Genomic DNA, 26,677 nt, shown 5'->3' on the forward strand with positions numbered 1-26,677 from the left:
GGTGACTTTGTTTTCCTCAAGCATACATCAACTCTAAATAATGTACTAATCACCTTTGGATAATATATGCCAAAGCAGACAGAAAAGCAGTCTGGGTATAAATAGTGGAAGCTAAAAAGACATGCCCACCAGACACTCACTCTCCTATCCTCACATTCACCCCAGTAGTCACACACACACACGTCTTTCTCGCAGACACTCACATGCACACACACTGTCACACACACACACAAAGTTTCAAGGAGGAAGTTTAAATGATTAATTGGGATCCAAGATGACAGTATCAATCATTAACATGCCCTCCCTCCCGCCCCCCTGCCTCACTACCTGCTTCCCTCCCTCCCTCCCTCTTTCCTTCCTTCCTTCCTTCCTTCCTTCCTTCCTTCCTTCCTTCCATCCCTCCTCCCTCCCTCCTTCTGCACTTGGCACAGGTGGAAATGGTTGCAGCATTCATCTAAGTGCCTGAGCAGAGCACTCCTCTTCAACAAGCAGCACAGTGCAGTGGAGAAGCGGGAGTAACTTGAAGAGGACCTTCTACAAGCAGCACACTGTACACTGGCCTACTCTCCACTGCTTACACAAGACTACAAGATCCACAACCTAAAGGCCTGCATGGTTTATGAAACAACAGCACTGCTGTAGCTCAAAGGGCAATGTGGAGAATATTCATCATTTTGGAAAAGAGACTGTGGAGGAACCTATGTTTCGGCTGTGTAAAATCTGTTTGTGCCTTAGCCAACTCCACCAAATAGCAATGGAGGTGTTGGCTAAATCACAAAGCAATGTGAATACAAGACTAAGGCTTGTGTTATCCCCGGAGAAATGAACAATAGGCTCCACAGGTTATGTGACAGAGATGAGTAGCTACTCTACTGCAGCGTCTGCATAAATCCTGCTCCTCTCCCCTCCCGTCCCCTCCTCTACTCTGCTTTCCTCTCATCTCCCCTCCTCTCCTGTCCTGTACTCTCCTACTCAGCCCCTTTTCCCCACTCTACTCCACTCCCCATTAGACAGACAAGAAAACATGAGTTTTGCAAACAAGCTCCTCTCTGCTTCCTTCTACCAGACAGAGAGTGAACAAGACGTTCTGCTGGCTGGGCCATCAATCCTAAGAAGATATGCTGTTGGACACAGCAAACACATAGAACAAAAAAACTATCTTTCTCCTGTCACCCAGAGTCATATCCATCTAACAGACAACATTTAGCGAGATGTTGACCCTAGGCACTTCGGCATATGGGACACTTCCTATTACCTAGAACTAAAACCCTTCTGGAGAATAAAAATCAGCCTTTTACAACAAACTAGAAGAGAGTACGCATTTAATGCATCCCAAATGGCATTTTATTCCATATGTAGTGCACTTTGACCAGGGCCCATAGGACTCTGGTGAAGTAGTGAACTATGAAGGGAATAGGGTGCCAATTGGGACACAGCCCTGGGAGACGGTTACCTTTCACATTATTAATTTTATATCAGAAAATTAAAGATGTCTATGAAGGTAAAACATGACGATTTGATAAGAATGAACATTGTATTATGGTTATGGTACAACAGCTGTAAATATTTAATGGTATGCTTTAAACACAGCAACTAAATTAGATAGAGCAGCTGAGAGGCAATTTTCATTCCATTAACAGTAAGACACCCTGATTACAGCTGAGGGAACACAGCGACGGAACACAGCGAGGGAACACAGCGAGGGAACACAGCGAGGGGACACAGCGAGGGGACACAGCGAGGGATAGAGATAGAGGAGGGAGGGAGGGAGATAGAGAACACATGAAAAGAGAGATGGAGGAGAGATGCAGAGAAATAGACAGACATACATTTCACATTCTGTATATGTGTGTGGATGTGTGCACATTGATATTCTCACTTCCACATCATATTAAATAACCAATCTAATGATGATGATCCTAATGATGATAATAATGATTGTAATTCAACGAACACACGCACGCACGCTATCCCTGGTCTCAGTTGTTGTGAGAGCATTGTTACTGGCCACAGATCTGTAACAGCAAACAGGTGGCTCACACAGCAGGACTGGGGAAGGAGCCATGCACAGCTGAGACAGAGTCATATCGACACGCACGCAAACACACACCCTCACTTGAGAATACACAGTGGTCCTTCCACCAGTAGACCCAAGTCTCTGTCTACTATTCCCAGCAGTCAAGCTTTACCAATCCCTGATTAACTATTAAATGACTTTATGTGATGTAGTTTAAAGCAGTAACAACCATTTGACAGGGAAGGCTCCTCACTCCCCATACTGTCACTCAGTTATGTCAAACACATAGCAGGTGATATGAGGTCAACACTCGATTGTGCTTTATCCTAGTTACAGTTACAGCAGGCAAAATGTTATGACTACTAATCTCTCTCTCTCTCTCTCTCTCATCTCTCTCTCTCTCTCTCTCTCTCTCTCTCTCTCTCTCTCTCTCTCTCTCAATTCAATTTCAATTTAAGGGCTTTATTGGCATGGGAAACATATGTTAACATTGCCAAAGCAAGTGAAGTAGATAGTAAACAAAAGTGAAATAAATATTAACAGTAAACATTACACTCAGAAGTTCCAAAAGAATAAAGACATTTCAAATGTCATATTATGTATATATACAGTGTTGTAACAATGTGCAAATAGTTAAAGTACAAATGGGAAAATAAATAAAGATAAATATGGGTTGTATTTACAATGGTGTTTGTTCTTCACTGGTTGCCCTTTTCTTGTGGCAACAGGTCACAAATCTTGCAGCTGTGATGGCACACTGTGGTTTTTCACCCAGTAGATAAGGGAGTTGATCAAAATTGGGTTTGTTTTCGAATTGTTTGTGGATCGCTGTAATCTGAGGGAAATATGTGTCTCTAATATGGTCATACATTTGGCAGGTTAGGAAGTGCAGCTCAGTTTCCACCTCATTTTGTGGGCAGTGTGCACATAGCCTGTCTTCTCTTGAGAGTCAGGTCTGCCTACGGCAGCCTTTCTCAATAGCAAGGCTATGCTCACTGAGTCTGTACATAGTCAAAGCTTTCCTTAAGTTTGGGTCAGTCACAGTGGTCAGGTATTCTGCCACTGTGTACTCTCAGTTTAGGGGCAAATAGCATTCTAGTTTGCTCTGTTTTTTTGTTTGTTCTTTCCAATGTGTCAAGTAATTCTCTTTTTGTTTTCTCATGATTTGGTTGGGTCTAATTGTGTTGTTGTTGTTGTTGTCCTGGGGCTCTGTGGGGTCTGTTTGTGTTTATGAACAGAGCCCCAGGACCAGCTTACTTAGGGGACTCTTCTCCAAGTTCATCTCTCTGTAGGTGATGGCTTTGTTATGGAAGGTTTGGGAATCGCTTCCTTTTAAGTGGTTGTAGAATTTAACATCTCTTTTCTGGATTTTGATAATTAGCGGGTATTGGCCTAATTCTGCTCTGCATGCATTATTTGGTATTTTACGTTGTACATGGAGGATGTTTTTGCAGCATTCTGCATGTAGAGTCTCAATTTGGTGTTTGTCCCATTTTGTGAATTCTTGGTTGGTGAGCGGACCCCAGACCTCACAACCATAAAGGGCAATGGGTTCTATAACTGATTCAAGTATTTTTAGCTAGATCCTAATTGGTATGTCAAATTGTATGTTCCTTTTGATGGCATAGAAGGCCCTTCTTGCCTTGTCTCTCAGATCGTTCACAGCTTTGTGGAAGTTACCTGTGGCGCTGATGTTTAGGCCGGGGTATGTATGGTTTTTTGTGTGCTCTAGGGCAACGGTGTCTAGATGGAATTTGTATTTGTGGTCCTGGCAACTGGACCTTTTTTGGAACACCATTATTTTTGTCTTACTGAGATTAACTGTCAGGGCCCAGGTCTGACAGAATATGTGCAGAAGATCTAGGTACTGCTGTAGGCCCTCCTTGGTTGGTGACAGAAGCACCAGATCATCAGCAAACAGTAGACATTTGACTTCAGATTCTAGTAGGGTGAGGCCGGGTGCTGCAGACTGTTCTAGTGCCCTCGCCAATTCGTTGATATATATGTTGAAGAGGGTGGGGCTTAAACTGCATCCCTGTCTCACCCCACGGCCCTGTGGAAAGAAATGTGTGTGTTTTTTGCAAATTTTAACCGCACACTTGTTGTTTGTGTACATGGATTTTATAATGTTGTATGTTTTTCCCCCAACCCCACTTTCCATCAATTTGTATAGCAGACCCTCATGCCAAATTCAGTCAAAAGCTTTTTTGAAATCAACAAAGCATGAGAAATCTTTGCCTTTGTTTTGGTTTGTTTGTTTGTCGATTAGGGTGTGCAGGGTGAATACATGGTCTGTCGTACGGTAATTTGGTAAAAAGCCAATTTGACATTTGCTCAGTACATTGTTTTCACTGAGGAAATGAACTAGTCTGCTGTTAATGATAATGCAGAGGATTTTCCCAAGGTTGCTGTTGACTCATTATTAATCTAATATCATATGCCATTTAGCAGACGCTTTTATCCAAAGCGACTTACGGTCATGTCTGCATACATTTTTACGTATGGGTGGTCCCGGGGATCGAACCCACTACCCTGGTGTTACAAGCGCCATGCTCTACCAATTGAGCTACAGAGGACCACAGTAGTTATTGGGGTCAAATTTGTCTCCACTTTTGTGGATTGGGGTGATCAGTCCTTGGTTCCAAATATTGGGGAAGATGCCAGAGCTAAGGATGATGTTAAAGAGTTTAAGTATAGCTAATTGAAATTTGTGGTCTGTATATTTTATCATTTCATTGAGGATACCATCAACACCACAGGCCTTTTTGGGTTAGAGGGTTTGTATTTTGTCCTGTAGTTCATTCAATGTAATTGGAGAATCCAGTAGGTTCTGGTAGTCTTTAATAGTTGATTCTAAGATTTGCATTTGATCATGTATATATTTTTTGCTGTTTGTTCTCTGTTATAGGGCCAAAAAGATTGGAGAAGTGGTTTACCCATACATCTCCGTTTTGGATAGATAGCTCTTCGTGTTGTTGTTTGTTTAGTGTTTTCCAATTTTCCCAGAAGTGGTTAGAGTCTATGGATTCTTACATTTACATTTACATTTTAGTCATTTAGCAGACGCTCTTATCCAGAGCGACTTACAGGAGCAATTAGGGTTAAGTGCCTTGCTCAAGGGCACATTAACGTCATTTAGCAGACGCTCTTAGCCAGAGCGACTCACAAATTGGTGCGTTCACCCTATAGCCAGTGGGATAACCACTTTACAATTTGGGGGGGGGGGGAGGTTAGAAGGATTACTTTATCCTATCCCAGGTATTCCTTAAAGAGGTGGGGTTTCAAATGTCTCCGGAAGGTGGTGAGTGACTCCGCTGTCCTGGCGTCGTGAGGGAGCTTGTTCCACCATTGGGGTGCCAGAGCAGCGAACAGTTTTGACTGGGCTGAGCGGGAGCTATGCTTCCGCAGAGGAAGGGGAGCCAGCAGGCCAGAGGTGGATGAACGCAATGCCCTCGTTTGGGTGTAGGGACTGATCAGAGCCTGAAGGTACAGAGGTGCCGTTCCCCTCACTGCTCCATAGGCAAGCACCATGGTCTTGTAGCGGATGCGAGCTTCAACTGGAAGCCAGTGGAGTGTGCGGAGGAGGGGGGTGACGTGAGAGAACTTGGGAAGGTTGAACACCAGACGGGCTGCGGCATTCTGGATGAGTTGTAGGGGTTTAATGGCACAGGCAGGGAGGCCAGCCAACAGCGAGTTGCAGTAGTCCAGACGGGAGATGACAAGTGCCTGGATTAGGACCTGTGCCGCTTCCTGTGTAAGGCAGGGTCGTACTCTCCGAATGTTGTAGAGCATGAACCTGCAGGAGCGGGTCACCGCCTTGATGTTGGCGGAGAACGACAGGGTGTTTTCTGACATGCTGTTCCTTCTTTTTCCGTAGTGTATTTCTGTATTGTTTTAGTGATTCACCATAGTGAAGGCGTAGGCTCAGGTTTTCTGGGTCTCTATGTTTTTGGTTGGATAGGTTTCTCAATTTCCTTCTTAGGTTTTTGCATTCTTCATCAAAACATTTATCACTGTTGTTACTTTTCTTCGGTTTTCTGTTAGAGATTTTTAGATTTGATAGGGAAGCTGAGAGGTCAAATATACTGTTTAGGTTTTCTACTGCCAAGTTTACACCTTTACTATTACAGTGGAACATTTTGTCCAGGAAGTTGTCTAGAATGGATTGAATTTGTTGTTGCCTAATTGTTTTTTGGTAGGTTTCAACACTACTTTCCTTCCATCTATACTATAGGTCACTAACAGGCGGACCGCGGTCCGGATCCGGACCCAGAAGCCGTCCCATACGGACCCGGACCAAAACAAAAGATTATGAATTAAAACCTGACGGGGCGCTTCTATTTTAATATGCACAGCTTTTGTAGTCTTTACGGTACTCGTTTTGTGAATGAGGAAACTCACCGACCAATTGCATGTGAGTTAAGCGATCCCACGTGATACCACTCAGCCAATGAAGTCTTTGCATTCCTGGCGGTAAACATTGGGACTCTACAGTGCAGACAGATGAGAGTTTTAGAGGCAAGTTACCAAGGAAAAGAAAGTCGGATTAAAAAGATAGCGATATATGTAGAAAACAAAGGGAGCGAAAACAGACGAATGAGACGGAGAAAGGGAACGAAACAGACGAGTGAGAAACAGACGAATGAGACGGAGAAAGGGAGAGATACAGACGAGTGTGCCGGAGAAAGCTGAGGAAAATACGAGTGAGACGGAGAAAGTTGACGAAAATATGAGTGAGACGGAGAAAGGGAGCGAAACAGACGAGTGAGGCAGAAAAAGGGTAACAGTTAGAGAAAATAAGGAACAAATGGCACTCTCCAAAAAAAGAAAAGTGGACAATGAAAACAGAGCATTTAATCCAGAATGGACAGACTCATTTCTGTTCATACTTCCCAATGGGAGCACTAAACCAGTGTGTCTCATATGTGCAGAAACTGTGGCACTTATTAAAAGTGGCAATGTGAAACGCCATTATGAGACAAAACATAAAGGTTTTGAACAAACGTACCCACTCAAATCTGAATTGAGATCACAGAAAGTAAGTAGTCTCAGAGCCCAATATGACCAGTCCACCAGGATCCTGAGCAACACATTCACTGCCCAACAACGTGCTCTTGAGTGTTCCCTCAGAGTTTCTTGGATTTTGGGTAAACACAAAAAGCCATTTACAGATGGAGGGGTTGTCAAAGAATGCATGAGTGCAGTAGCTGAAACACTACTTGAGGGAAAACAAAAAAATGAGCTTTGTGATAAAATAAAGCAAATTCCCATGTCAGCATCATCTGCCACAAAGAAAAGTGAAATATTAACTCAGGATGTGCTAACCCAGCTAGATGAAGCCATGCATAAGGCACCATGTGTAGGCTTAGCTGTGGATGAGTCCACTGACATATGTGACAATGCTCAGCTGTTAGTGTTTGCCAGGTTTTTCAACACAGCCCAGAAAACATTCTGTGAAGACATGTTAGGTGTCACTCCCCTTCAGACCAGTACAAGAGGAGAGGATATCTACCTGGCCATTAAGGAGATGTTAACAAAAAGAGGAATAGAGCCAAAACAAGTGGTTTCAATAACCACAGATGGAGCCCCTTCTATGATAGGGAAAGAAAAAGGAGCTGTAGCAAGACTGAAAGGGGACAATCCTGAGCTTTTATCTTACCATTGCATCATTCATCAATCTGTCCTCTGTGCCTCCCTGTCAGATGAGCATGCTGAGGTGATGAATACAATGATGAAAATGATAAATTTTCTCAGGGCATCCTCTTCCTACCAGCATCGCATGCTTAGGGAATTCCTCAGAGAAGTTGATGCCAATGCTGATGATCTTTTGCTGCACAACAATGTGAGATGGCTCAGCAAAGGCAGGGTGCTAGAGCGCTTTTGGTCCATCAGGAGGGAATTAGCATCTTTTTTGGCAGAGCTAAGCAGTCAGAAGGCAACACAGTTTTCTCTCTTTTTAGAAAATGAGAAATGGATGGATAATGTGGCCTTTTTGGTTGACATCACGTCACATCTGAATGAACTGAATTTGAGGCTACAGGGCAAGGACAATTCAATTTGTGAACTGATGACAGCTGTTCGCTCCTTTCAGAGGAAACTTGAAGTGTTCAAGGAAGACCTGCAGGGAGACTGTGTACACTTCCCAGCAGTGCAGGAACAGGTTCAGGGACAGAGAGATTTGTCTTCTTTTGTTGATTTTATTGATAAGCTGATTGTAAACTTCAGCAACCGTTTTGACAGCTTCAGCTTTGGAGAGCAGCTCACCATGTTCATTCAGAACCCATTTCTGATCACAGATGTCAGGGGGTTCTCAAAGGAAGTCACACAGCACTTTAAATGGGTAAATGCTGGGTCTCTCCAGATGCAATTGGTTGATCTCCAAGCAGATGTGGCCCTGAAAGAGCAGTTTGTAAGAACTGACCCTTCCACTTTCTGGTTCCAAATGGTCCCTGAGACTGCTTTCCCGGGTCTGAGGAATGTAGCCCTATACATCTTGACCATGTTTGGCTCCACATACAACTGCGAGGCAGCTTTCTCCACAATGAACATAATTAAAACTAAATATCGTTCCAGGCTCACCAATGAGCACCTTCACATGTGTATGAGAATGGCCCTGACTCCATTCAAGCCCAGGTTTAAAATTCTGGCAAGACAGGCTAAAGCTCAATTCTCTCACTGAGCAAAAACATGGTGGAGTGGGATATGAGGGGAAGAAAGTGATACTCTAAAACTGTTCAATTGTTAAGATCTGTTGAGATTTATTATTTGTAAAATTGGTTGAGACTGTTGAGTCAAGATGTGAAACAGAAAAGGGGAAATTCAAACTTTTCCTCCCTTTATATTATTTTTCTGAAGTTAAGCACTTTTTTTGAAAATGCACAATTTTCACATTTTATTTATTTTCTCTTATTTTGACATGCAGCCCTAGTTTTATTTAGTTAATTAATGAGAGCACATTGTACATATCTACAGTCATACATATATGTTCAGTAGGGCTGCCCCTCTTAGTCGATTAGTCGACTAATCGGTCGTTTTGGTCTTAGTCGACTAAGATTTCTTTAGTCGATAAGTCATTTTTTATGCTTATTCATGCTTAATTACTCATTTCCAAGTAACTTATGAGAACATTTCTGGTGAACACGAGATTTAAAGTGGTGCTTTTGCAGGATTAATTTCGGAGAAACTCAGTTTTACAGATGGTTAATTAACTACATTTATATTGCGCTTTTCTAGTCTTGCACAGCTCTGTCGATTAAATCAACTAATCGATTAGTCGACAAACTCATATAAGTGTTAGTCGACTAAGAATTTCTTTAGTCGAGGACAACCCTAATGTTCAGTTCTATGTTTCGTGATAATAAATATTGTCAACAAGTTTTTGAATTGTACTGAATTAATTTGATTAGACGGTCAGTTATTGATTACATTCAGAACTACTAGGCTACTTAAATATATATACCACTAAATTGTTAGACATTATGATCTTCTGGACCTTTGCTTCAAAACATTTTCTCTAACTGGACCTTTTTTACATTTTGTTGAATACCCCTGATCTATAGCATTTCTTAATATTATTCAGTTCCTTTGGCTGTGATGCCTCATGATTGAGTATTGCTCTGTTCAAGTAGACTCTCTCTCTCCGCGTGGTGAACGACGGCTTTTGGAATTCTCTCTCTCTCCCCTATTTATTTTTCTCTCCATCTCGTATATTCAATCCAGTCTCTCTCCAGCACGCTAGGCTCAGGAAGAAAGGAGTCTGAGCAGAAAACCCATCGGAGGGCCTGTGATTGTTTTGGCCCCCCTATGGAAATCAAATGGCCGTCCAACTGATTCGTTCTGGCACCGGCCCTGCCAACACCACCACCAACACTGCCACCACCACCAACCAGTGACGTGTGGTCAGGGTAGACAGGGTAGGCAGTGCATACCCTGTGAAAATGAATGAAAAAAGAACTGTAATGAAAAATAAATACATCTACATTTTATCAATAATCATTTTGTCATCGTCATGTTTTTTCTGCATGACAAAATCGATTTCTGAACTAGTACTTACCTCCCAACTTCGCTGTGATCTGGTACAAAATGCGTAAGGAGACCAGGGGAATGGCACCCTCGTCTTACTCCAGCCCTTCAAACTCCAGACTCAATGCAAGGCAATGACATGACTTACGCATGCGTATTTCTACTTTATACTGCCAGCTAACGGATGCCGAAAGGCAGGCAGAAAGCTTCGCTGCCTTTCATGTGTCAATATGTCCCATTCATTTTCATTGCACTCAAATAATAAATGTGCATGCGTATTGGTGTGAAAAAGTAATGGGATAGGCAGAGCTCGCTCCTTTCTATGGACATCACACGCCATCTGCCGCCTTTTGGCGGTTACATTCGTTTTACTGCTAGCTAAAGTTAGCTGATCAGGATGGCTAACATATTGCACCTGAGCTTAGTGACCTACATCAAAGGAAGGGACAGAAAATAACACGATAATTGCAATCTGAGTGGTATCAATGGAAAGACTGGTTCTGTGGCTGCGCTGTTCGCAGCCGACTCTACTGCTTCTCCTGCCTGCAGTTCTCCACCAGCAACAGCGTTTGGACAAGAGACGGTTACTGCAATTCGAACAACTTGCCTATAGCATTCAACAAGTGTGAGAAGTCTGTCTCACATCCAAAGCCAGATAGGTCTTAAGACATTTGGCAGCTCACAGATAGATCTGGCATTGAATGAACAACGGAGATTGAATATCAGCATGCACAATGCAAAGGTGAAAGAGAACCATTACATTTTGAAAGACCTAGCTAATTAATGCTCATCATGCTACCTAGGTAAACAGGAGTTGGCATTTTGCAGCAACGATTAGAGTGCCGGCTCATCAAACAGGCCAAGGGGAAAGTATGTGTAACTATAACATGCCTTCAATTTATTTTTATTTTTTACAGTTAGCAACTCATTTAGAGACCGCCACCATGTTTTTGCTTTTTGCTCATGCTTTGATGAGGTGATGTCGAAGGAGTCAGGCGCAGGAGGGTAAATCACAGAATAACAGGCTTTATTCCGCAAATACAGAGTTACGCAGTAATGCGTCAAAAACACTTCAGTGCGCAAAACAGGTGCACTGGAAAATACAAGGCACACGGGGAAATATCCCGGCTACACAAAATACACAGAGCTCCACCGAGCTTCACTATCCTCCACAATAAACAATCACACACAAAGACAAAGGGAACACTTATACAGGTACTGATGAGGGGATATGAACCAGGTGTGTGTAATAAACAAGACAAAACTAATGGAATGATGAGATGAGGAGCGGCAGTTGTTAGACTTAAGGCTGATCTTGTCAGATTGCACAGTTCACAAATGGTACGAGACAAATCATTTGGACAGCTCCTCAGCTTTTTTTCCAGCTTGACCTGACACAGACTGTCCTCGAGGCGACAAAGTTACTGCAGCTGGTCCTCACTATACCAGCCACAATAGCGTCCGTTGAGGGAATTGTCTGCACAGAAACGGATAAAGACATGCAGTTGAAACCAGACCGATCAAGGATGATCCTCACCCCTTGCCATAATCTCCATCGCATCGAGACCGATAAACTTTTAAAACTGAGGGCCAAAAGGGAGGAGTTTTACAGTTCAGTCCCTGATGTCTTTACCCAGAAGGATAGACGGGTGGTGCAAGTGTTTATTTACAGTAGCTCCGTCTACTATTATTACATTACATGTCTATTGTGTATCTCAATCAGTAGCAATGACTACTAGGCATTTTGTGTGTAGTGCTGTCTACAAGTAGGGCTACTCGCTGGCATTTGGGTCGCTGTCTGTGGTGCTGAAAGTCACCTGTTAATGCAGGGCAGTTGCGTGGGGCACAAACTATTAGGGCCTGTGAATCAGGGTTTACATTAGCCTGTAATTGCTGACTTTTGGCCGATAAAGTAAATTAAAAGCTGATAAATAACATTTAGGAGAGAGAGAAAGCGAGAGAGGAGCCTTGGCCTAGGCTACTGTTGATTGCAAAGATGGAGGCCTTTTTCATTTAAGTAAAACTAAAGTTAGAGAGTATGACTATAGTGAAAATACTATACAAGGCAGGGCTCCAGACTGCGACCATTTAGTCGCATTTTGCGACCATTTAGTTGAATTTGTGACTCTTTCACTTGGGTGTGTGAGTAAAAAAAAGTATTGGTCGCATTGGTGCGGGCTGCACATTCATTCACCTCACTAAAAACATCCTATTTTTTAGGAGGCTAAAACTATGATTTGGTCAAACAGTAAAGTACATTATCCTCATGATTCCTGTAATGAAAGTGTCTGCCTGCTTGTCCCTGTACCTGTTTCGCTGGGGCCTGCTGCTGTGTCGAGCGAGCCACTCTCTCCTTTCCCGGGGGGGAAAAATGCTCCGGTAGAAAGAAAAGTGTTCTGATTGTATAACATTCAAAATCCAATGGCTGTGAAAACACAGCTATCCTGTTGTCACAGATGGAGAGAGGATGTTCTCAGCTTTCTGTAGCTAAACTTTTTATTTCTCAACTCTCAATTATGAGCTCAATAGCAACTATTTTAGAAAGATATTTGATATGGGTTTGAGATACAGAGCGCTCGAAATGCGCTTTGGTCATTGTGAGTGCATAGGCCTCATTGGACGGTAGGCTACAACTGCAACTTTTTTGGGACGTGAAATGTCTCAATAGAAAGTGCCTACCCGGCCTCAGACCTCACCACACGTCACTGCCACCTACACTGCTACCACCACCACTGCCACTACCACCAAGACTGACACCACCACCACCACCAAGACTGACACCACCACTACCAGCCACCACTACCACTAACAAGACTGCCACCACCACCACCATTAAAACTCCAGACGGATCTGAATGGGAATTTGGAATATGGGGGGGCGGCTGTGGCTACTGTATCTTGTAGCCAACTCTTCGTGCATGAAAACAATAGAAGAGCTGCAGCACTGTATGGGACCAGGCTAGTGTGTGTCAGGCTTGGGTTAGCCCAACATCTAGTCCTAGAGAGGGCCTGCATGGACCATGCCAGGTGTGACTGTGAGCCACTAAAAGAGGTACTGTATGGAAGGCCATGTTTACTGGTTGTGCTATCAATCAGCCATAGAGCTGTCTCCGTGTGTGTTTATTATACTGTGTGTCATAAAACATATTTATTACAAACAGCATCAGACCACAGGAAGTTCTCTCATACTTCTAAAGACAACTGAGGTACCATATGGTCCCAAGTCATTCCTTTTTTTCTAAATACTTAAAACGATGAAACTCAAAAGGCTGTTAAATAGAAAACATCAAATGCATGCCTCGGGCTGGAGTAACAACTGAATTAATCAGATACTGAACTGTAATATTCCAGTCGTCTGAAATTGAATAACCTGTCAATCAAAATCCTCAAGTTATTGGATATTCATCCAATTGGAACATCCAGGAATGTTCAAATCCCCTTTAGTAAATAAAAGTTATCCAAGGGCTTGCAGATTTTATTTTCTTACTTGTTGAATATATTCTAGGCCTAATTCAATATTTAAACTGTTTCTGACACTTCAACTATACAAAGAAAGAAATCTAAACAAACAAAGCATGTAAAAGCACTTGTAAAAAATTAAATAAAAAGTTGGTAATATAGTTTCATTTTTGGTACCGGTTTCAGTCAGGGGCTGAAGTAAACTCAGAGTCAGACATACAGAAAAATGTATCTCCTCATTCGCATATTGCATAGCCTACATTTCAGCCACTTCAGGTTGGGCCAAATAATTCTGAAGGCTCTAGTCACGACTAATGGACGATGTAACTCATGAGCTCTCACTATTTGGTGAGGGATATACTGTAGTAGTAACCCTCTTCTCCAGAGTGAGAAATGTGTGTGCAGCCCCTCCAGACCGACCTCCATCTCTCTCCTGTCTGAGTCCTGTCCCTGCTGTGAGATCAGCATACGGCGATAGCTCGTGTCTAACATCCCCAGCATCTATGAGCTACTGTGGTGCTAGTCCATTTGAGTTTACAGATAGCATGTATAATTAATTGGCTTGCCAGTTCACACTCTCCTCTGTAGTTGTCCCCCCCTCTCTCTCTCCCTTTCAATATTTCTCCCCCTTTTACCTCCCTCCCCTCTCTCTCTCTCCCTTTCCCTCTCTGTTACCCAGCCAGCTCTGCCCGGCACGGCCCTCAGTCAGCCAATCATTCAGGGACACTGAGTGCCTGCCTGGGAGAACTAGGTCATGAGTGCTGGTGCTGAACTAGGCAGGCTAGTGGTGAGCTAAGAGAGTGCAGTGGTACAGAGAGGGATTTGACCACCCTCGCTCTTGCTCCCTCTCGGCTTTGACCTCTCTCTCTCTCTCTCTCTCTCTCTCTCTCTCTCTCTCTCTCTCTCTCTCTCTCTCTCTCTCTCTCTCTCTCTCTCTCTCTCTCTCACTCTCTCTCTCTCTCTCTCTAACAGAAACATGTCTGCTTTCCAACTCACAAAGCAAAGCAGGAGCAGTGATAGGGAGTTATTGACAAACAGGAAGAGGAGCTAAAGGGTTGACGCTACAGACATGGGACTTTCCTGTACCAAACAACAAAGTTTGAGGTTAAGAAAGTTATTTAGTGGTATTTGCATTACGCCTCTACAGATATTGTTTTGCTTTGGAAATAATCACAAGGTTTTTCTGTTTGGCACGCACTGCCAGGTAGCAAACAAAACAATGAACCATGGTCTTCACAACGTGGGTCAGTTGGTTGCTATGCAAATAAAGACCTTTCCGGTACAATAGGCTCTTTCGAAAGCACAGTAAAAAGTAGTAAATGATCAACTCTTTTCACAAACATTGCTCTGTCCATAAAATGTCAAACGTGCACTTGAATAGTGGACACTCACAAATGGCAGCCTGCTATTCCCTATATAGTGCACTACTTTTGACCAGAGCCCTATGGGCCCCAGGAATAGAGTGGGTCACAGCCACAGGGTTTCCAATTTCTATACAATAACAGGACTCGCTCATTAGGACATAGACCAAAGCATGCCCCTGCTCCTGACAAATGCTGACTAGCCCCATCCCAGAACCAATCAATCCACTAGGCTAATGCTATAGACATCTTCCTGAGCCCCTGCAGGCCCAGCGCTGGGCTGCATGATAATAAACCTACAGATGACGTGGCTGTTACTATTATTACTCTGTGGCAACCCTAGTGTACTCCAGGGAATCTATCTGATGTCTTTATTGAGGCTGTGTCCTAAATTTCACCCTATTCTCTATGTAGTGCACTACTTTTGACCAGGGCCCTCTGGTCAAAAAGTTGCGCACAATATAGGGAATAAGGTATGGGCCCTGGTCAAAAGTAGTGCACTATAAAGGGAATAGGGTGCCATTTGAGACGGATCCTGTGTGTGATCTCTGAAGGGGAACCAAAGCTAAAAATAGCACACAAAAAGGACACGGGTGGCAAAGACATTAGGCTATGATGGATGACGGATAAAACTAAGCATCTTTAGGAACAACGAAACAAACCGGAGCTCTACATCGGCAATTATATTTCAAATGTATTTCTAATGGAAAAGGGTAGATGTAAACTATAAAGATCTTTAAGCAAAACCCCAGCTGCTGAAAATGGGAAGGCTTCAAAATGTATGGAAATAGATTGTGCTCTCTACATACTACTATAAATAGGCCCTGTTTATTGATTAACTAAAAACAGCCCTTTAGGTCATTAGGTTTTAAAGTAGGTACTTTACACTGTACATGAAAGGGGTTCACAAGTCGGTCAGGTGCTGTCTACAAACTAGGCACCATACATTATAAGCAATATTCCGGGATTCATCCAATGGCATTGAGGTTGAATACCACCTCAGTCACTGGCTTCATCAATAAGTGTATCGATGACGTCGTCCCCACCGTTATCATACGTACATATCCCAACCAGAAGCCATGGATTACAGGCAACATCCGCACCGAGCTAAAGGCTAGAGCTGCCGCTTTCAAGGAGCGGGACACTAATCTGGATGCTTATAAGAAATCCTGCTATGCCCTCAGACGAACCATCAAACAGGCAAAGTGTCAATAAAGGACTAAGATTGAATCCTACTACGCCAGCTCTGACGCTCGTCGGATGTGGCAGGGCTTGCAAACTATTACAGACTACAAAGGGAAACCCAGGCGCGAGCTGCCCAGTGACGCGAGCCTACCTGATGGGCTAAATGCCTTTTATGCTCGCTTCGAGGCAAGCAACACTGAAGCATGCATGAGAGCACCAGCTGTTCCAGACGACTGTGTGATCACGCTCTCCGTAGCCGATGTGAGCAAGACCTTTAAACAGGTCAACATTCACAAGGCCGTGGGGCCAGAAGGATTACCAGGACGTGTACTCAGAGCATGCGCTGACCAACTGGCAAGTGTCTTCACTGACATTTTCAAACTCTCCCTGACCCAGTCTGCAATACCTACATATTTCTAGCAGACCACCATAGTCCCTGTGCCCAAGAATGCAAAGGTAACCTACCTAAATGACTACCGCCCCGTAGCACTCACGTCGGTAGCCATGAAGTGCTTTGAAAGGCTGGTCATGGCTCACATCAACACCATCATCCCGGAAACCCTAGACCCACTCCAATTTGTAATCCGCCCCAACAGATCCACAGATTATGCTATCTCTATTGCACTCCACACTGCCCTTTCCCACCTGGACAAAAGGAACACCTATATGAGAATGCTGTTAATTGACTACAGCTCAGCGTTCAACACCATAGTGCCCACAAAGCTCATCACTGAGCTAAGGACCCTGGGACTAAACACCTCCCTCTGCAACTGGATCCTAGTCCCCTCCTGTACTCCCTGTTCACCCACAACTGCATGGCCAAGCACGACTCCAACACCATCATTAAGTTTGCTGACGACATAACAGTGGTAGGCCTGATCACCGACAACGATGAGACAGCCTTTAGGGAGGTCAGAGACCTGGCAGTGTGGTGCCAGTGTCACACCCTGGCTCTGGGACTCTATATGTTGAGCCAGGGTGTGTTCATTTGATGTGTTCTGTTTCTTTGTTTGGGTGTTCTAGGTTGTCTGTGTCTATGTTTGCCTGTGTGACTCCCAATCAGAGGCAACGAGTGTCAGCTGTCGGCTGGTTGTCTCTGATTGGGAGCCATATTTAAACTGTATGTTTTCCCTTGGGTGTTGTGGGTTTTTGTTCCTTTACGGTCATTGTTACTGTGGACTTCACGAGTCGTCTATTGTTTTGGTTTTTGTGCGTTAGTATAATAAAGTCAATCATGTTCGCTCAACACGCTGCGTATTGGTCTACTCCTTACCCAGACGATCGTGACAGAAAAACCCACCATACAACGACCAAGCAGCGTGTCCAGGAACAAACGCAGGAGGTGACGCTGGTGGATGTCCTCCTCGGTTGGGGGCAGATTACCGAGGAGGAGGCCGTCCGGTACCGGAGGGCTATGAAGGGGGAGACCCAGGCAGGAGAGGAGCAGCGGCGTCAGCAGGGCCATCGTCGGACGGACGGGAGGCACCCCCAAGAATTTTTTAGGGGGGGGCACACGGCGTGGGCGACTGGGCAGCAGGAGGCTGCCACAGGGCGAAATAGGAGACGAGGAGAGAAGGCCACCGGGTTACGGGAGCCATTGGCGAGAGGAGGGAAGGAAGTCGTAGAGGCACGGCGAGAGGTACTGAGGTGTATTGCCAGTCCGGTCCGGCCCGTTCCTGATCCCCGTTTAAAGCCAGTGGTGTGTGTTCCCAGTACGGTCCGGCCTGTCCCTGCTCCACGCAACAAGCCTACGGTGTGCGTCGTCAGCCCAGCCCGGCCTGTCCCTGCTCCACGCACCAAGCCTACGGTGTGCGTCGACAGCCCAGCCCGGCCTGTTCCTGCTCCACGCACCAAGCCTACGGTGTGCGTCACCAGCCCTGTCCGGCCTGTCCCTGCTCCACGCAACAAGCCTACGGTGTGCGTCGACAGCCCAGCCCGGCCTGTTCCCGCTCCACGCACCAAGCCTACGGGGTGCGTCGCCAGCCCTGCCCGGCCTGTTCCTGCTCCACGCACCAAGCCTACGGTGTGCGTCGACAGCCCAGCCCGGCCTGTCCCTGCTCCACGCACCAAGCCTACGGTGTGCGTCGCCAGCCCTGCCCGGCCTGTTCCTGCTCCACGCACCAAGCCTACGGTGTGCGTCGACAGCCCAGCCCGGCCTGTTCCTGCTCCACGCACCAAGCCTACGGTGTGCGTCGCCAGCCCTGTCCGGCCTGTCCCTGCTCCACGCACCAAGCCTACGGGGTGCGTCGCCAGCCCTGCCCGGCCTGTTCCTGCTCCACGCACCAAGCCTACGGTGTGCGTCGACAGCCCAGCCCGGCCTGTCCCTGCTCCACGCACCAAGCCTACGGTGTGCGTCGCCAGCCCTGCCCGGCCTGTTCCTGCTCCACCCACCAAGCCTACGGTGTGCGTCGACAGCCCAGCCCGGCCTGTTCCTGCTCCACGCACCAAGCCTACGGTGTGCGTCGCCAGCCCTGTCCGGCCTGTCCCTGCTCCACGCACCAAGCCTACGGTGTGCGTCGCCAGCCCTGTCCGGCCTGTCCCTGCTCCACGCACCAAGCCTACGGTGTGCGTCGTCAGCCCAGCCCGGCCTGTCCCTGCTCCACGCACCAAGCCTACGGTGTGCGTCGCCAGCCCTGTCCGGCCTGTCCCTGCTCCACGCACCAAGCCTACGGTGTGCGTCGTCAGCCCAGCCCGGCCTGTCCCTGCTCCACGCACCAAGCCTACGGGGTGCGTCGCCAGCCCTGTCCGGCCTGTCCCTGCTCCACGCACCAAGCCTACGGGGTGCGTCGCCAGCCCGGCCCGGCCTGTCCCTGCTCCACGCACCAAGTCTACGGTGCGCGTCGCCAGCCCGGCCCGGCTCGTTCCTGCCACTCGCACCAAGCCAGGGGTGCGAGTCGTCAGTCCGGCACAACCCGTGCCTGGGTCATCGGTGCCAGATCAGGTACCGCTTTATTGCTCCCCAACGGAGCTGAAGCTAGCCGCTCCTGCTACGTCCAGGTCAGCTCCAGCCAGCGGAGCTAGACTGGACCAGGGGCGCTATGGGGGGTTCATTGGAGGGTGGTGGTCAAGGCCGGAGGCAGAACCGCCGCCGAGGAGGTATGCCCGCCCAGCCCTCCCCTGTTTTGCTTTAGTTGAGGCGCGGTCGCAGTCCGCGCCTTTAGGGGGGGTACTGTCACACCCTGGCTCTGGGACTCTATATGTTGAGCCAGGGTGTGTTCATTCGATGTGTTCTGTTTCTTTGTTTGGGTGTTCTAGGTTGTCTGTGTCTATGTTTGCCTGTGTGACTCCCAATCAGAGGCAACGAGTGTCAGCTGTCGGCTGGTTGTCTCTGATTGGGAGCCATATTTAAACTGTATGTTTTCCCTTGGGTGTTGTGGGTTTTTGTTCCTTTACGGTCATTGTTACTGTGGACTTCACGAGTCGTCTATTGTTTTGGTTTTTGTGCGTTAGTATAATAAAGTCAATCATGTTCGCTCAACACGCTGCGTATTGGTCTACTCCTTACCCAGACGATCGTGACAGCCAGGACAACAACCTCTCATTTTTACATTTTAGTCATTTAGCAGACGCTCTTATCCAGAGCGACTTACAGTTAGTGAATACATATTTTTTTATACTGGCCCCCCGTGGGAATCGAACCCACAACCCTGGCGTTGCAAACGCCATGCTCTATCAACTGAGCTACATCCCTGCCGGCCATTCCCTCCCCTACCCTGGACGACGCTGGGCCAATTGTGCGCCGCCCATGAGTCTCCCGGTCGCGGCCGGCTGCGACAGAGCCTGGATTCGAACCAGGATCTCTAGTGGCACAGTTAGCACTGCGATGCAGTGCCTTAGACCACTGCGCCACTCTCCCTCAATGTGAGCAAGACAAAGGAGCTGATCGTGGACTACAGGAAAAGGAGGGTCGAACACGCCCCCATTCACGTCGACAGGACTGTAGTGGAGCGGGTCAAGAGTTTCAAGTTCCTTGGTGTCCACATCACCAACAAACTATCATGGTCCAAACACACCAAGACAGTCATGAAGAGGGCACGAAAACGCCTATTCCCCCTCAGGAGACTGAAAACATGTGGCATGGGTCCCCAGATCCTCAAAAAGTTATACAGCTGCACCATCGCGAGCATCCTGACCGGCTGCATCACCGCTTGGTATGGCAACTGCTCGGCATCTGACCGTAAGGTGCTACAGAGGGTAGTGCATACGGCCCAGTACATCACTGGGGCCAAGCGTCCTGCCATCCAGGACCTATATACTAGGCGGTGTCAGAGGAAGGCCCCAAAAACTGTCAAAGACTCCAGTTACCCAAGTCATGGACTGTTCTCTCTGCTATCGCACGGCAAGCGGTACCGGAGCCTAGGTCCAAAAGGCTCCTTAACAGCTTCTACCCCCAAGCCATAAGACTGCTGAACAATTAATCAAATGGCCACCCGGATTATTTACATTGACCCCCCTTTTGATTTTACACTGCTGCTACTCGCTGTTTATTATCTATGCATAGTCACTTTACCCCTACCTGTACAAATTACCTCGACTAACCTGTACCCCCGCACATTGACTCGGTACCGGTACCCCCTGTATATCACCTTGTTATTGTTATTTTATTGTGTTACTTTTTTTAAACTTGAGTTTATTTAGTAAATATTTTCTTAACTCTATTTTCTTAAAACTGCATTGTTGGTTAAGGGCTTATAATTTCACGGTAAGGTTGTATTTGGTGCATGTGACAAATAACATTTGATTTGATATTCAGGCCCCAATTCCAAATGAAAGGGAAAGGCACAATCTAATTAGAGTTACCTAAGAGTTCATTCAATCCCATTAAGTCCGGTTTACATAATAATAATAATATCATAACAGGTTATAACTTAATAATATGCTATTCTGTATCCGTAGTTATACAAGAGTTATATTACTGCTCAGGGTCTTTTAGGTGCTGCTGCAGCTTTACTAATCTGACATAAGCGTGTATGTCAGGGCGTGTTGTAGGTGTAGTGTAGGAATCAAACGCAGGACGCAGACTGAATGTTCCAAAGGCTGTAATACTGGCCCAACACAGGCAACAGGACAACTAAGCCCGACAGCAAAAACACGCACGAAGGCGAAAGGTAAATGCGCACTAACAGGTGCGACAAAATGTAACGGTGCACACACAGGTGCAAATAAGCTCCAGCACAGTGGAGAAATACGCTCAACCGAGCAAAACACAACACTGACGGAAACAATCACACACAACACTAGACAAACACAACGAGAAACTTATAGGACACTAATTACGTCAAAACAGAAACAGGTGTGGAAACAAACAGACAAAAGCAAACGAACATGAAACATATAGCGGTGGCAGCTAGAATTCCGGAGACGACGAACGCCGAAGCCTGCCCGAACAAGGGAGAGAGGCAGCCTCGGCCGAAACCGTGACAGTACCCCCCCCTTGACGCGCGGCTCCAGACGTGCGCCGACTCCGGCCTCGGGGTCGACCAGGAGGATGCGGCGCAGGGCGCGTCGGATGCCTCTGATGGAACTCCGTCAGGAGCGACGGGTCCAACACGTCTCTCCTCGGCACCCAGCACCGCTCCTCCGGACCGTACCCCTCCCACTCCACTAGATACTGGAGACCCCCCATCCGACGTCTCGAATCCAAGATGGATCTCACGGAGTACGCCGGTGCCCCCTCGATGTCCAACGGGGGCGGAGGAGTCTCCAAGATCTCATCTTCTTGGAGTGGGCCCGCTACCACCGGCCTGAGAAGGGACACATGGAACGAGGGGTTAATACACTTATACTCCACAGGTAGCTGTAATCTATAACATACCTCGTTCAACCTTCTCAGGACTTTAAATGGCCCTACAAACCGCCGACCCAGTTTCCGACAGGGCAGGCGGAGGGGCAGGTTTCTGGTAGAGAGCCAGACTCGATCACCAGGTGCGTACACCGGTGCCTCACTGCGGTGGAGATCAGCGCTCGCCTTCTGACGTCGGAGGGCCCGCTGCAGGTGGACGTGTGCAGCGTTCCAAGTCTCCTCCGAGCGCCGCGCCCACTCATCCACCGCAGGAGCCTCGATCTGGCTCTGCTGCCAGGGTGCCAGAACCGGCTGGTAACCTAACACACATTGAAATGGAGTTAGGTTAGTGGAGGAATGGCGTAGGGAATTCTGGGCCATCTCGGCCCAGGGAACGTACCTTGACCACTCCTCCGGCCGGTCCTGGCAGTATGTTCTGAGAAACCTACCCACATCCTGGTTTACGCGTTCCACCTGCCCATTGCTCTCCGGGTGGTAACCCGAGGTGAGGCTCACCGAGACCCCCAACCGCTCCATAAACGCTCTCCAGACTCTGGAGGTGAATTGGGGACCCCGATCAGCCACAATGTCCTCGGGTACCCCGTAGTGCCGGAACACATGGGTAAACAGTGCCTCGGCAGTTTGCAGGGCCGTAGGAAGACCCGGCATGGGGAGCAAACGACAGGCCTTAGAGAACCGGTCCACAACGACCAGGATGGTAGTATTCCCTTGGGAGAGGGGAAGGTCTGTTATAAAGTCCACTGAGAGGTGGGACCATGGCCGTTGTGGAACGGGCAGGGGTAGCAACTTACCCCTAGGTAGATGTCTAGGCGCCTTACACTGGGCGCACACCGAGCAGGAGGAAACATAAACCCTCACATCCCTTGCCAACGTGGGCCACCAGTACTTGGCACTAAGACAGTGCACCGTCCGACCGATACCCGGATGTCCAGAGGAGGGTGACGTGTGAGCCCAATAGATCAATCGATCCCGAACCTCGAGCGGAACGTACTTCCGACCCTCCGGGCACTGTGGTGGACTAGGGTCGGTGCGTAACGCCCGCTCGAGTTCAGCATCGACCTCCCACACTACCGGTGCCACCAGACACGACTCAGGCAGTATGGGAGTGGGCTCCACGGACCTCTCCTCCGCGTCATACCGCCGAGACAGCGCATCTGCCTTGCCATTCTGTGACCCAGGGATGTACGTGATCTTAAAAGTAAACCTGGTCAAGAACATACTCCATCTTGCCTGGCGAGGGTTCAGCCTCCTCGCCGCCCGGATGTACTCCAGGTTACGGTGGTCCGTCAAAATGAGGAAAGGGTGTTGAGCCCCCTCAAGCCAGTGCCTCCACACCTTTAGAGCCTGTACCACGGCTAACAGCTCCCTGTCCCCTACGTCATAGTTCCGCTCCGCCGGACTGAGCTTCTTAGAATAAAAAGCACAGGGGCGGAGTTTAGGTGGCGCGCCAGACCGTTGTGAAAGCACGGCTCCTAAACCGGCCTCCGACGCGTCCACCTCTACTTGGAACGGCAAAGAGGGATCCGGATGCGCCAGCACCGGGGCCGAGGTAAACAGGTCCTTCAGCCTCCCAAACGCCCTGTCCGCCTCGGCCGACCACTGCAGACGCACCGGACCCCCCTTCAACAGAGACGTGATGGGAGCTGCCACCTGTCCAAAACCCCGGATAAACCTCCTGTAGTAATTTGCAAACCCCAAAAACTGCTGCACCTCCTTCACAGTGGTTGGTGTTTGCCAATTACGCACGGCCGACACCCGGTCTACCTCCATCTTCACCCCTGACGCAGACAACTGATAACCCAAAAAGGAGACCGACTCCTGGAAAAACAGACACTTCTCTGCCTTCACATACAGGTCGTGCTCCACCAGCCTCCGCAACACCCTGCGCACCAGGGCCACATGCTCGACACGGGTAGGTGAGTACACGAGAATGTCATCAATGTACACCACCACCCCCTGCCCCTGCATGTCCCTGAAGATCTCATCCACAAATGATTGGAAAACTGATGGAGCGTTCATCAACCCGTATGGCATGACCAGATACTCGTAATGGCCCGAGGTGGTACTAAAGGCTGTTTTCCATTCATCACCCTCCCTGATGCGCACCAAGTTGTACGCGCTCCTGAGATCTAATTTCGTGAAGAAACGCGCCCCATGCAACGACTCAGTCATGGTCGCAATCAGCGGGAGTGGATAACTATACTTCACCGTAATCTGATTGAGACCACGGTAATCGATGCACGGACGCAAACCACCATCCTTTTTCTTCACGAAAAAGAAACTCGAGGACGCGGGGGAAGTGGACGGCCGTATGTATCCTTGTCTCAGCGATTCGTCTATGTAAATCTCCATAGCTTTCTTCTCCTCCTGAGACAGAGGATACACATGGCTCCGTGGGAGCGCAGCTCCTGCCTGGAGGTTTATCGCACAATCCCCCTGCCTATGGGGTGGCAACCGCGTCGCCCTCGCCTTACTAAACGCAATAGCCAAATCCCCATACTCAGGTGGAACGTGCAATGCGGGCACCTGGTTTGGACTCTCCACCGAGGTAGCCCCTACGGAAACGCCCAAACATCTACCCACACACTGAGCAGACCACTCCATCAGAGCCCTCTCCTGCCACGAAATCGCTGGGTTATGGGTACTCAACCAGGGCATGCCCAGCACCACCGGATACGCAGGAGAGTCAATCAGGAACAGCTGAATCATCTCCTGATGATCCCCCTGCGCACACATCCTAAGTGGCGCCGTGACCTCCCTGATTAAGCCCGTACCCAACGGACGACTATCTAGGGCGTGAACGGGAAAAGGAACATCAACAGGAATGAGGGGAATCCCTAACGCTAAACAAAACTTTTTATCAATAAAATTCCCAGCCGCGCCTGAATCTACCAGCGCCTTATGCTGGGAATGAGGTGCTACCTGTGGAAAACGTACAGGCATACAAAAATGGGCAACAGTGAGCTCTGGGTGAGTGGGGCGCCTACTCACCTGGAGGGAATCCCCAGTGCGGGACCGGTCGTCATCTCCCCTAGTAGGCCATCCCCAGCACCTAGCCGCGGTGTGTCCTCCCCGACCACAGTTGGTGCAGTGGATGGACCCCCTAGCCTGCCGACTCCTCCTCTCTCTAGCGCCAGCGCCCCCGAGCTCCATAGGACACGGCTCGGAGGCGCTGGAGGGTGGAATGGACGGACCCTCCGCAGGACGTCCGCGGGTAGCCAGCAGGGTATCCAGCCTGATGGACATATCAACCAGCTGGTCGAAAGTGAGGCTGGTGTCCCTACAAGCCAGCTCCCGACGGACGTCCTCTCGTAGGCTACATCGGTATAGATCGATGAGGGCCCGATCATTCCACCCTGCATCTGCCGCTAGAGTACGGAATTCGAGCGCGAATTCCTGGGCACTTCTCCTCCCCTGCCGGAGGAAGACCAGACGCTCCCCCGCCGCTTTCCCCTCCGGGGGATGGTCAAACACCGCCCTGAAGCGGCGGGAGAACTCGGTGTACGTAATCGTCGTGGCGTCGATCTTCCTCCACTCCGCGTTGGCCCACTCCAACGCTTTTCCGGCCAGGCAGGAGATCAGGGCGGACACGCTCTCATGCCCTGAAGGTGCCGGGTGCACTGTGGCCAGGTATAGCTCTACCTGGAGCAGGAATCCCTGACACCCAGCCGCGGTCCCGTCGTAGGCCCTCGGGAGAGATAGTCGGACTCCTCGAGGTTCCGGCGCTGGAATGGGCGGGCTGGCCGATGGTGCTGGCAGGGCGGGCGGCGGTGGAGGCGAACCCCAGCCTCGGAGTGTGGTAATCACCTCCTGCAGGGCGGTCCCCATCTGCAGGAGCTGCTCTTGCTGGTCCCGAACCTGGGCTTCCAGTCTCGTCTGGGCTGCTTCGGCTCCTGCTGATTCCATTGGTGGTGTGTGATTCTGTCAGGGCGTGTTGTAGGTGTAGTGTAGGAATCAAACGCAGGACGCAGACTGAATGTTCCAAAGGCTGTAATACTGGCCCAACACAGGCAACAGGACAACTAAGCCCGACAGCAAAAACACGCACGAAGGCGAAAGGTAAATGCGCACTAACAGGTGCGACAAAATGTAACGGTGCACACACAGGTGCAAATAAGCTCCAGCACAGTGGAGAAATACGCTCAACCGAGCAAAACACAACACTGACGGAAACAATCACACACAACACTAGACAAACACAACGAGAAACTTATAGGACACTAATTACGTCAAAACAGAAACAGGTGTGGAAACAAACAGACAAAAGCAAACGAACATGAAACATATAGCGGTGGCAGCTAGAATTCCGGAGACGACGAACGCCGAAGCCTGCCCGAACAAGGGAGAGAGGCAGCCTCGGTCGAAACCGTGACAGTGTAACAGTGTGTTGCTGATGGGGAGCTCTCTAAGAAAGTAGTGTAGTTTATTCCACTGTGTGGTTTTAGAAAACAATGTGTAGACCAGTGTTTAAAAAACGTGTAGACGAGTCATGTTCGCCATAACACAGACATACACGTAACATTAAAATAAGCCAGAGCGGGTGATATCCTTACTCCTTTCTCTCGATTGTCCTCTCTGAAGGGAGAGCTACCTCGGAGCATCTTATTTTTGAAGGGACATGAACAGATAGGTGCCAGAGCACCTGCCCCCTCTGTGAAAGTGCCCCTCCCAGATGTATCTACATAATTTTAAGACCCAAATAGATGCACACAAGCAATTGGTTAGGCTATACTTAAGCATTTTTTATATGAATACCATTTAGTTATTTAAATTGAATCTATTATCATTTCAAGATGCATTTCATTATACATTTTCACGATACCAGAATGAC

The 26,677-nt window shown here is 48.1% G+C and overlaps 1 protein-coding gene across 1 annotated transcript in view; it reads right to left on the reverse strand.

Moving 5' to 3' along the window:
• abca2 (ATP-binding cassette, sub-family A (ABC1), member 2) overlaps positions 1-26,677 on the reverse strand; it is a 91,169-nt gene that overhangs the window by 63,554 nt on the left and 938 nt on the right. The gene's annotated exons all lie outside the window — the stretch shown is intronic.

This window comes from Coregonus lavaretus (genome assembly GCF_964263955.1).
Source record: "Coregonus lavaretus genome assembly, chromosome: 14".
Classification (NCBI taxonomy): Eukaryota; Metazoa; Chordata; class Actinopteri; order Salmoniformes; family Salmonidae; genus Coregonus; species Coregonus lavaretus.